This window comes from Xiphophorus couchianus, chromosome 15 (genome assembly GCF_001444195.1).
Source record: "Xiphophorus couchianus chromosome 15, X_couchianus-1.0, whole genome shotgun sequence".
NCBI classification, from domain to species: Eukaryota; Metazoa; Chordata; class Actinopteri; order Cyprinodontiformes; family Poeciliidae; genus Xiphophorus; species Xiphophorus couchianus.
This window is the reverse complement of record NC_040242.1, coordinates 5669335-5681714: the sequence shown is the minus strand read 5'-3', so window position 1 is coordinate 5681714 and position 12380 is coordinate 5669335. Positions and strand designations below refer to the sequence as shown.

Genomic DNA, 12380 nt, shown 5'->3' with positions numbered 1-12380 from the left:
ATTCCTAATGAAACCACATGGTTGCTAAACGGCATTAAAAGAAGTGCTGACATGTTTGTGGGATTAGCAATGGAGCATTTGTGCCTCTCACAGCTTTGTGTTTTTCATGCAGCTGTTGTGATATGGGGACATTATGCGTCATATCTGTAGGAAAATAAGAAGTTTGATACATCGTTCTTATTTAAATGGACATTATCAGCATATCTGTGTGAAGGAAGGACATAATTTCCGTCTGTAACATGACTGATGTCCATATCTGGGCTCTGGCAGCTTTTTATTTGACAACAATGATGGTCTTCCAACAAACAAAACAAACTAAATATCTGAAAACCTTCATGTCTATATAAGGACAGAACCAGTTGTTTAAAAAAAAAAAGTTTTTTCCCATGAATGTCTCTCAGCTGAGAGTGTTTGACCTCCTGGAAAGTATGAAGACATAAGTTACAATTTGCACAAGAATCTGAATGAGTTTATTGACAAATAATTGAATGATAAATTGTAAAAGTGCAGTGAAAGCTCAGCCAATTAATCCAAGTTATCGATTTTGCTGCAATTCAGACTCCTGAGCAAGCATGTGGGGACAGTAGAGAAGAACAACTTGCTTTTAACAAGAATCTGAAGATCGAGATACAAATACTTAAATACAAAAACAAGTGAAGCACTGAAGAACTGAGTCACGTCCTGTGGTAAATAAAAAGCCTTCTTTGCTTTAGAAAAATTGTGATTTAAAAAATAATTTTGAGGAACAAGGATTTTTTCAACTTAAAAACAAAACATTCATTGATATAGACAAAGGTTATATTGAAGTAGTGTAACAAATGAATTTTTAAAGAGTTTTTTAAAAGAAAACTAACTTTGTTTTATTCCAAAATGACATTTTGTTGATACCTCCAAATGCTAAACCAGCATAGTAACTGAGAGTTAATACTTCCTTTATGTATTTATTTTTTATTCTACACTAATCATATTGCATACAGGACATACAGGACTTACTTCTGTTTAATAAATTAGGTTATCACAACATACAGCTGCACTGAACCTCCTGGTTTTTCCACCAAATATTGATTCCTGAACTTTTCCTGAGTTAAAACTTTAGTATTGTTGTTTCAAAATGAACATGAACTTGTTTTCTCTATGTTATTCTGCATCTTTTTTGTTACTTTGGCCATTTCTCATTTTCTCCAAATAAATACCACATTTTTGCTTGTAATTTCAGAGACATGTTGTCAGTAGTTTACAGAATAAAAGAACAATGTTAATTTTACTCAAACATAAACCTATAAAAAGTAAAATCAGAAAAATGGATCATTTTAATTGGCTTCGTAATTTTTTTGCAGTGTGCTTTCAGGTCGTTTGGTTTCTGCTGAGACTGCGAGTGAAAGTTCACCTTAGATAAAATTTAACCAAAGTGAGAAAACCTGTTTGCAGAGGAACCCCACACGGCGCTGACCCGTTACGCCACCGTTTCTGCTCCTGCAGGGGATTACATTCCTAACCGATGATTCGGACGTTAAAATTTAATTCCTCATATTCACCGGCCGTATAACCAGCCCAGAAACGGTTACACCGATCGTTTGGTTTTCCATCTTTGCACACATTAATCACCTTAAGCAGCCGGTAAGCTACTTGTTTCATGCTGGCATTTACACCAGTATCTGTGAAAATAAACGAGAGGCATTTGATGCCTCGCCAAATCTAAAATAAATTTATGAAAGCTTAATTTTGAAACTCATTTAATCGTGTTTATTTTTATTATAATGTGCAGATGTTTGAGCTGATTAGACATTAATCCCTATGAATTTCCCAGAATGGTGCTTTAATGAATTACTTTGAAGAGTTCACCTCATGATTTATCGTCGCCCTCAATAGAATAAATAATTAATAACTAGTTCAGCGTGTTATTAGAAAGGCGTCAAATAGGAATGGGCTTACATTCACAGAGTTTCTTTACAGACTGACACAGTATGGCAGGGGTGTCCAAAGTGCGGCCCGGGGCCATTTGTGGCCCTTGGACTGATTTTGTGCGGCCCCAGACTGCAATTAAAATTGATAGAAATTTGGCCTTTAAATGCAGATGGAGACTTTTAATTTGTAATCAAGGTAAAAATTGTTGCCAACAGAATTTTGTTTGTGTTTTTGTAACCAAGCTTATTCAGAGACTTTTACTGAAAATCCAACGTTGCTGCACCCAGTACATTTTTGCCAAAAAAACTCATCTCAGAAAATTTATAGAAAAAAACTGGGAAATTTGTTAGAAAAAAAATCTACGTTTTAGATTAATGTCAGAAATTTTCTGTAAAAGGTGGAAATTTCTGAAATTCGAATGTCAAAGTTTTTCTATTACAAATTTGTCTAGAAAATGTACACGTTTTCTAGATAAATTTCTGAGATTAATCACAAAATTTCAGAGTTTTTGGAGGAAATGTACTCCTTTTTTTCTATTTACAATGGCCCTAATACAACGTCATAAAAAATCCCTTTCAAGTTTTGGATCTCTAATAAATATCGAGCTGCTTTATTTGCTTGATTTTAGGTTTGGTTTTTATGGCCCACGGCGACTTTGGAGTTTGAAGTCTACAATTTTGGCCCACTTGGCAAAAAGTTTGAACACCCCTACAATATGGGATTTCAGAAAAGTATTTTCAGGAAAAATAAGTCTTTGGGAAACAATAGAAAAATCCACTTATCTATTTTTAATCACCCACTCCTCTATTTATTTCTTCTTCGTTGGTTTTCAGAGGTTCTGTATTTAAAGTCTTACCACTTTTGCCATATTTTTCCTTAAATGTCATGAAATTGATTATGCTTTTTCTAGAAACCAACTGAATTTTAAACTGGAGAAGAATTGAGTTTTTACAAGATAATGTTTTGGAAGCATGTAATAGTCTTTTACAGCTGTATTCACATCCATTCTCTGATTTAAAAGAATAGATCGACACCATTTCCAGTTGATTGTTTAATGATAAGAATAATTATATCGGCGGTTTAACAACAAACAGCAGTGATCTGGAACCATCATATTTGTTGGTAACAATTTGCTCAAATGCAGCAACTGAGGGTAAAAAAATGGATGAAAAAAAACAAGTGGGAAAACTGTGATGAGCTCACTTTTACAAGTTGCTTCGTAAAATTCACACTTTTGCTACGGCTGCAACCAGAATCGTCTTTGTTTGCCCCAGAGGAAAAACCCTTCAGAGGAAGATGAATATAAGCTTTAAAATATTTTTTACTTGTAAAAGAAAATACTTGGAAATGCTTAGCGGATCCTCCACTGTGTTTAGGTCAGTAAAATATGAGAATGATGCTCTTGTGAACATCATGAACTCTTGGGAGTAGAAATATTTTTATGTTAATAAGCATACTTTTGTTTAGACAAAGTTCGGAAAAAATTTTCACATGAATCTTTTGCCAGGTGAAACCTAATCTAACCTATTTGACAAATGCCATGAAATCGGTTCATTTTCATGCCAAGCTAATAACTTAATGGGACTTTTTGTGCTGCGTATGCTTGCCCAGTTGGCAACACTGAACTCCTCTCTTTAGGCTTCCCCTGCCAGTGAAAGAATAGTCACCAGAAATGTTTTCCTTAAAGATCTGAGTGCAAGAAGACAGACAATTCTCATAGATGAATCAGAAAACTCCAATCAGTTCTTGCAGTAAGACCAGTCTTCCTGCAAGACGAAGAATAGAAAACAAAGATCTCCACTCATTTCTTTGTTTTCCTCAAAGAAAGCTCTTATAGATGGTTGATCTATGAGAATTTTCTGTCTTGTTGCACTCTCACTTTTGAGGAAAACAGATCTGAGTGCAAGGAGACAGAAAACCCTCGTAGATTAATTGATTGTTTAACTCCAATCGGAGACTAGCCTTCCTGCAAAAAGAAGACTAGAAAACAAAGATCTGCGCTTTGATCTTTGTTTTCCCCAGAGAAAACTCTCATAAATGATGGCTCTATGAGAGTTTTATGTCTCCTTGCACTCTCATTTTTGAGGAAAACAAAATCTGAGTGCAGGGAGACAGAAAACACTCTTAGATGAATCATGAAACTCCAATTGGTTCTTGCAGATTAGCCTTCCTGCAAGAAGAAGAGTAGAAAACAAAGATCTGCACTCATTTCATTGTTTTCCATCTATGAGCGTTTTCTGCCTCCTTGAACTCAGATCTTTGAGGAAAACAAAGATCTGAGTGCAAGGAAACAGAAAACTCTCCTAGATGAATCATGAAACTCCAATCGGTTCTTGCAGGAAGACAAGTCTTCTTGCAGAAGAAGACTAGAAAACAAAGATCTGTGCTCTGATCTTTGTTTTCCTCAAAGATCTGAGTGCAAGGAGACCGAAAACTCTCATAGATGAATCATGAAACCCCAATCGGTTCTCGCAGTAAGACTAGTCTTCCTCCTCGTCTTCCAAGGGCTCCAGCCTGATCCACTGTTGATGAGACAGTTGTGATGACACCCACTCACCCTCCTGCTGTTGTTTGATAGTAAAGTAAGGGCTTTCCTGGAGAATATCCCCAGGGAGAGCGCTCTGTCCTCGTCTTTGAACATGCAGCGGGTTTACATTAGGAAGACGTGAGAACAAAGGAGTCCAGGGGACGGTGCGCTCCGCTTTCTGAGGCCCACTTCTCGTCCTTTTGTTTTAAGATGAGGAGGGAAACAGCAAGGTGTTATTCAGGAGAGGCAGAAATAAAACAGATGCAGAAAATTCCTGGAGACTGGAGAAGTTTAGACTCCAACACGTGGGGAAGGATTTCATAAGTTTCTCTTTTCATTTCCTTTTTTCTTTGATTTTTTTGTATTATAAAACATAAAGTCAACATTAGCGACTATTGGTCCTGAGCTGAACATTATTAGTACTGGAAGCTAAATTAGGAAGTGAAAACCTTAAAAGTTTTTGTAAATAAATCTATTTTTCTGTTGGCATGAAATTCACACAGATTATGAACAACAAATACAATAAACAAAACAACAAATTGATCCCCCAAAAAATGTTACGGATAAAAGACTGCAAATGAAACATTTTTCCCCAAGGGGAAAAATGTTTCATTTGCGTTCCCTTGCAGTAAGGAAATACACGCTGGTCCATTTTGTATACAGTCACAAATGTCAATTTAAAATTTCAAATATATACAGATTTAGAAAGCCTCAGTGAAGTGCAAAAAACTGACTGGAAATTTATTTATTCGCTCTCTTCTTATTTCTCACTGGAAGTCCAGAAATACTGCTGTAACCATTTGCTGTTAATAGGTTTTCCTGCGGTTATGTGCAGTGCTTTGGTAATGAGAAACCCTCTTCATAGACCATCAGTTAATATTAAACCAGCTGATATTTATTTAAACAGCAGGAAAGCTTTCTAAACACAAACAGATTTAAGGTTTAATGGGGTTTTTTCCACATGCTTTTATTCAAATGTATTCCCTGTACCATTCCAATATTTATTACATATTACGTAATACGTGACACAGAGCTGATTTGTTTGATAATATGCTTTAGGTCATAGGAGGAGTATTCACTTCCAAGTTCAAAGTCAAGAAACTTGCAGCAAAAGGTTGACGAGGAGTTACGGCAGTACGTATGGATCAGTAAACCTTTAATCAATTCATAAGTGTTTTCTTTAAACTAGAGATTATTCAAAAAAGGCAGCTTGTTTTCTGAACCAGGGGAAGTCAAGAAATATACTAGACAATCAGTAATATAGAGAACTAACAGTGTGGCACTCGATATAAAGATCAAAAAGCTCCAATACCAATTCAAAAAACAAAGATGGATGATCGGTTGCAACTTTTTTGACAAATAAGAAAATAAATAGAATCTGAAAACACATATTTTTCCTTTTTCCATACTTATTTCCACCTCTATAATACTTACCAGAATAAATGGTAACCATTAAGTTAGTTGTCTTATACAAAACCTTTTCTCCCAATTAGGTCAATTTAAGCTAACGCTATGCATGTGACAGATGGCCAAGTTAAAATGCTGATATACAGACAGACAGCAGCACTCCTTCATTTGGCTCAGACATTGTGGAAAAAAGAAGCTAATCATCCTGAGTAAAAAGATGTAGAGGTAAAAATTATAAAATTACTGTGCTTTGACACAACTCCATAACAAAATAAAACAGATCTAAACACTCTAAGAAACTTTTATTAATTTAGAAATGAACAAAATATCTTTTGTTTATAGCTCCTTGCAGAGGACAGAGTTTTCCTCCTGCTTTTGCATTCAGCAGGTCTCCCAAGTGAAGATGCAGAAAGCTCTCCTGGAGAGAAACCGCCTTCAGGACGACCACTCATACCAAAACACTGAGTGTGAGAATAAAAACAACTGCGAAGTCTGGCTTCACATGACAGAAGTTATCCACTGTTACTCTCACAGCAGCAATTACCATCAATATGAAGCTCATAAATAGCATCCAGATGTTGAATTAAACATTCCCAGCCTTCCTTTTGAATTGCTTTCACATTCAACTTTTGCAACTGTTCAGCCATCGCCTCTCACAGTCGTCTCTCGATAGCAACATCGTGTTCCTGCTTAGTCGTAGCAGAAGATTGCATGATGTCACATGGCGGAGACTGATAACAGATGTAGACTGAAGTCACTTTTAGATATTTGTCTACTGATGCTTCTTGTAAAAGTCAGACAAACCTCCATCCTGTTTGTCCAGAAGCTGGTGAAACTTGTATTCTGACACATCGATTTTTGTCTGCTTTTCTAATATTTTCAACTTCATATCACAAACTGTCTGATCCAAACAACAAAACTGCAAGATAAAGTAAAGTTTTATAAAAAATTTTCTAGTGATGTTAAGAGAGTCAGTCCTCGTTAAGGCTACACTGTAAAACATTTGAAAATGAAAGTCCACCTGCTGCCTTCAAAATGCAATTTAAGTCAACAAAATTGTTTTGGTTTTAACTGAAATTAAAGTTCATGAAGTTGATTTAACAACAAGAGACAAATTGTCTAAACATTGTTTTTTAAGTTCATTAATCTTGAATTGTGAATTTTAACTTAAACCAAATAATTATTTCAAAAATATGCAAGAAAAAAAACTGTCCTCACCTGGTTAAAGAGCCACATTTCTCCATTATTTTCACTCACATTTTCAAGTTAAAATAATTTATTTTACTTTAGAATGATTTAAATTGTTTCAAATTGAATGAACAAAATTTCTGATCTGATAATGAAGTTTATCACCAGATTATTTGCAAACCAGAATTGCATTAAAATAAATATTTATTTAAAATAAAACACAAGAGTCAGATGAATGTAACACACAAAAAAAAGCCGCTAGGCATTCTGGGAAATTGTTCCCACTCCTGTCTTTTTCTTCCTTCAGTTTTTTTAAGTGCTAACCTAAAAACTCTAGTTTATTCAGCAATTAATAAAAAGTTAACACAAGTTACTGCTGTAAGTTTATCTTTCACAAACTCACACATTTAGGTTCAATATCTAAAACTGGCTAAATTTATTTGACTTAAATGGTAGAAGACAGTAGACACAACTAAATATGGGTCAAATGTTTTAGTGTACAACTGTGATTGTGAGCGGCTGAGGGAAGTTGATGTGTCAGTTTATTTTGAAGACTGTGATATTTTATAGTGCTTTATATTAACAGAAAGGGGTTTTTGTTTGTTTTAGATGCGATACAAACAGTAGTGAGGTGTCAAAGTTGTCTTGAGTTTTTAAAAGAAATCCCTGTATTTTCTTCATAGTGCTAACCTAAAAACTCTAGTTTATTCAACTATTGGAGGTTTGACAAAATTAATAAAAAGTTAACACAACTTACTGCTGTAATTGTATGTGGGAGAGAGAATGTGAGATATTTCCCAGTCCTTCCCCCTCAACGCTCCACCTCTACGGTTCCTGGTAATTTTGAAAGCATTACTCAGGTAATCTGTTTTTACCCTGGTAGGTTCACTGAATCAGAGGTTTAATAATAGCTCAAGAAAACTACCCTGCTTCCTGAAAATACCTCCTGAAGTAAAAAGGCAGCCAGCGGCGCTATTCCATTCTGTGAAACACTCATATGTGCCTGTTTTAGTCAGCATTAAGCACCATCTGCTTGTCCGCTCCTTTTCCATACTTACATAAAGCCAGAGGAACGGATAAATAACACCTTTAACATACATAATATGTGTGCTTAAATATTATTGTATGAATCAAATCAAAGCATTTTGCAATTCCACGATCATAGAACATCAACGCTTTTTTTCAATAATGCTTAAATTGTGAGTTTATTGCAAATTGTCCACCAACATGGTCAGAAACATTGTGTTTTATGTGATGCAAACTCCCACCTGCAGGTGGCAGTATTTCTAACTTCTTCTGCACTTCTTCAGCTTTACTTGGTGTCAAGCTATGGGCTCTTTGCACGTTAGCTTCCGCATTCAGAGAAAAGCGGCTGAATCTTTTCCGATCTATTGAAAAAGGCTCTTTACGCTGGGTGTTTGCAGGGCTTCTCCAAGGTAACAATTAATGATGTACATCGATCTGAAGCCCCGACAAATAAGCTGGAGAAAGGTTTTAAGATGTTCGCCTCGTTATACACAGATACGAAGGTTTTACTTTCTTTAAACTTTGTGGCTAACATTAGCTTTAGCTTATGCTAGTAGGAAATATTCTCTGACATTTTTCTTGTAAAAATGTGCTATTTAAGTATCTAAACATTTTTCATCCATTCTAATGGACAATGTTTTTACCTTGTTTTCAAGTATATTACGTGCGTTTATTGTCGTTAGTGTCAGAGACCAAGTAACGGGGATTTTACGGTTCATTTTTTTTGCTTCTGAAGCGTGAGGAACAACAAGCCCATAGCTTAACAGTAGAGCAGCTCTGGTGTCGAGTTCTAGTTCAGCTGACTGTTCAGGTTCAAAGTTGTTAATTTTAGAAAAATATGGCCGTGTTCCTTAAGGTCTCTGTGTTATTTCGCTTTATTAGTTTTGCATGTTTCTTGTGAAGCAGGACGGTGTTTACAGCGGTTTGTACAGGCGGATCAGTAGCTCGGCTGTTTGGCTCTGGTCTGCTCTCTGGTTCCTATAAACTCTTTCAGGCTGAATACAGAAGTGATTCCATGGAAATAACACAGAAAGCTCCTTTACCTTCTGCTTTAGGCTGAAGAAGTTGATCCGGAGTGAAGTGAAGGCTGTAAACTTTGCTGTGCCGCGTTAGCTTTAACTGGTAGCGACGAATATTTACAAGCCAAACCACCGTCTTCTTAATTCAGGACCGCTTGGAAATCCATGAAAACTTAAAAGCCCATTATATGAGGAAGACAGAAATGTTCATAGGATTGTTTTATTTGCGTCTGAAATACGACTTTGTCTTTTCTAGCTGTCATGGTAACTCAAAGCGGAAAACAGAGAGCTGCATTTGCACATGCGGTTGTGACGTCAGCGCAGCAGGTGCAAAGAGCCCACAGTCGAACAAAAAGTCATATTTACTGTCATACATATGCACAAATATTACAAAATATTTTGCAGGTATTTCTAAGTTAGCTCCACAAATCAGTCATTTTGATTGCAAAAAATAATAATCACTAATTGATCAGAGGGACTGATCAGTTTCAAAACATGTCCAATATTATTTCATTTTAAGAAGTTCTTTTCGGGTGCAGACACAGCTATTTATTAATATTTTAACATTTTAAAGGGCTTTTATCAGTACATTCTGGCACAACTGGTCCTTTAAGAACATCCATGATGTTCATAAGGCCCAAAATGATCTGTGGCCTCAAGTGACCGAAAGATCCTAAAGATGGTGAGGAACCACTGACTCCAATTAGTGTCCAGGTTTACATTTACAGTAAGCTCTAAAAGAGCTACGGTGCTTTATGGATCTGCGCTGCTGAGTCATCCATTTACAGTTTACTCGTGCAACCGCGAACGTTGATTTATTGCAGTTTACTGGACTCTGAAGCGTTCAGTTTCATATTTAGCATCCTGCCGATAAAGACAAGCTGGTCACTGTGTGTGTGTGAACCCTGTTTTGTGTTCCTGGCTGAAAATAAATGTTGACTTAAAGCTGCAGAAGGTTAGATAAATACTTTTTCTGAGCTTCAAAGGGGAAACCCTGTGAATCCAAGATGGAGTAAGTCTGGGAATATGGGCTGTGTGGGATGATAGCGAGATTATAGAGCATGAATAAAGCCGCTGCTGAGTTATATCTTACAAATATCTCCATCCTGTCTTAAATCCTAATGCGCAACAAGGTTTTTACTGTATGTACATTCCTGAATGCTCTATTTATTCCTGGTAAATGGGGACATTTGCTTTATAAGTACTTCAATGAATGAATATTACGTCCAGTTTATCTGGCTCAGAGTGAAGCCAGAGATTACCTTCTATAAATAATCTGAAAAATGCACAGAGTGATTCACTTATTCAAAAATAATGCGTAAAAATAATGCGTGCTGTGAGACATTTTGAATGTGGAAAACAAACTTTCTTTTCTTCCAGAAGATTATCCTTAATATAAGAGGAGAAGCTGGCAACATAATGTTAGGCAAAAACCCTCAACATAATGGTTTGGAGCTAAAATGTCCACACAAAGCAAAATCATGTGCTGCTAGGATGGTCCAGTCAAAGCCCAGACCTAAATAACATTGAAGACTAACTTGAAAATAATTGTTCCTGATCCAGTCTTTTGAAGGATGTATGCAGTTTATGTTGTATATCGTTTTTTAATTGTATTTTAATGAATACACTAAAAGAGTGTAAATTTTACTCCCTTCGTTAAAATACACTTCATGTGTAATTAAAGAGTAAATTACTTTTTTCCGCCCCCATATCAACTATCTCAACTTCTGGGACTAAAAGTTTAACACTTTATACAAAGTCTATGAGCGCCACCAAGTGGTGAAATAAATATTAGGTGAATTATTCAGAAAATAGGTCTGACAACATCAAGCATTTAGCATGATGAGGTGAGTGAACGTTCTGGAACACACTTAAATATTTTTGTTCTATAATAAATTAACCAATATACTTGATTGTTTTCACTTTTCTCAAAACACAAAAACAGTTTCCAAGCAAGTTTTAAAACTTTATGTGTGTGTTTGCAGATACACTACTGCAAACACTTATAAATCGGTAGCTTATGTTCTTTAAATCGAGGCACATTTCAGGGAAAACTATTTAAGTTTATGGGAGTTCAAGGTTTTGTGTCAGGATGAAAGTAAAACATGAACAGGTCATAAAAGAACCATAAAGGAAGATACATTATGTCCGCTGTTTGTCCAGATTGTAGATTCCTTTTGCGTCTGCCAACCCCAGTATTTTTGACTTTACAGTTAATACATTTTTCATTCTCTTTCACACACACAGACATGCTTGTTATGATAAATCGGTGCCATTTCCCTCTCTGTGTCCAGTAAAAGTCCAGTTTCTCTGTGATATTAAACACAACCTTTCCGTGTTCAGGTTCTTTTGGCTTGGCGGCACCATCTCTGTGCCCACTTCCTGTTGGATCTTTCTGCTGCCAGCACACCGGCACATCATATGTGCTGAAGGTCCAGACCTCAAGTTTGGACATGGAAACTCCACGATGTCAACTGTGAGCTGGAAAGATTTCAAACATGGCCTTAATTCACCCAGAACTGAATCAGAACATGTTTAAATGTGAGATTTCTAACAGTGGAGGAATTCAAACTAATCACAGATGATTTTGTTCAGCACTGAATGCATTAAAAGAATATTGCTAGAGATTTGGAAGATCAAAGATACACAATTTTCCGAACATCCTATAAAATAAAAATGTGAAAAGTGTGCTGTGCATTTGTGTTGAGGGCCCTGAATTAATGCAGTTGAAACCATAAATTTACTTGCATCAAATTCACACAAATACCTTTTTTCCCACTCCCTAAAGTTAAATCCTAACAAACCTCTCTTGTTTAGAATTACCCAAATTGTTTCTATTTGCAAAATGTCACAACAATGAAAGAATTTCTCTGAGATTTATTTATAAATGTCATCAAAACCAGAAGATTTTGTGCCTTTGTATTGTTTAACTCGGGTCAAATTCTTTGAAATCGTATCACAATAAAACTGGAGTTCTCTGAAAGTGAAAGTGGGTTTTTGCAGTGTATTGTGGGATTAGTAGCTCCTATACCCATCTATTTCTTTCCTGTATGTAGTTCAGTCCTTAAAGCCTGAAGGCATAACATGAAATAGTGGAATATGTATTGTGGGATTTTGTAATCTTTAAATCAGATTAAAGTAATTTTAAAACTTGATTAAGATTAGATGGCATTTAAATGTTAAACGGACTTTAAAACTACTTTTATAAAAGACAACTAAATCAAAATAAGGGAAAATCTCATTTTGTCCAGTTCAGTGTCAATCATTTGGGTTTATATTTGGACAAAAATAACTTTCTAAATTACATT

The 12380-nt window shown here is 35.7% G+C and overlaps 1 long non-coding RNA gene across 1 annotated transcript in view; it reads left to right on the top strand.

The window, feature by feature from the left end:
* LOC114158630 (uncharacterized) overlaps window positions 1-11885 on the top strand; it is a 128960-nt gene extending 117075 nt beyond the window's left edge. The window contains exon 3 of the long non-coding RNA XR_003598446.1: window positions 11416-11885. This is a non-coding gene — a long non-coding RNA (uncharacterized LOC114158630). The remainder of the gene's footprint in view (window positions 1-11415) is intronic.
* The last annotated feature ends 495 nt before the right edge of the window (window positions 11886-12380 follow it).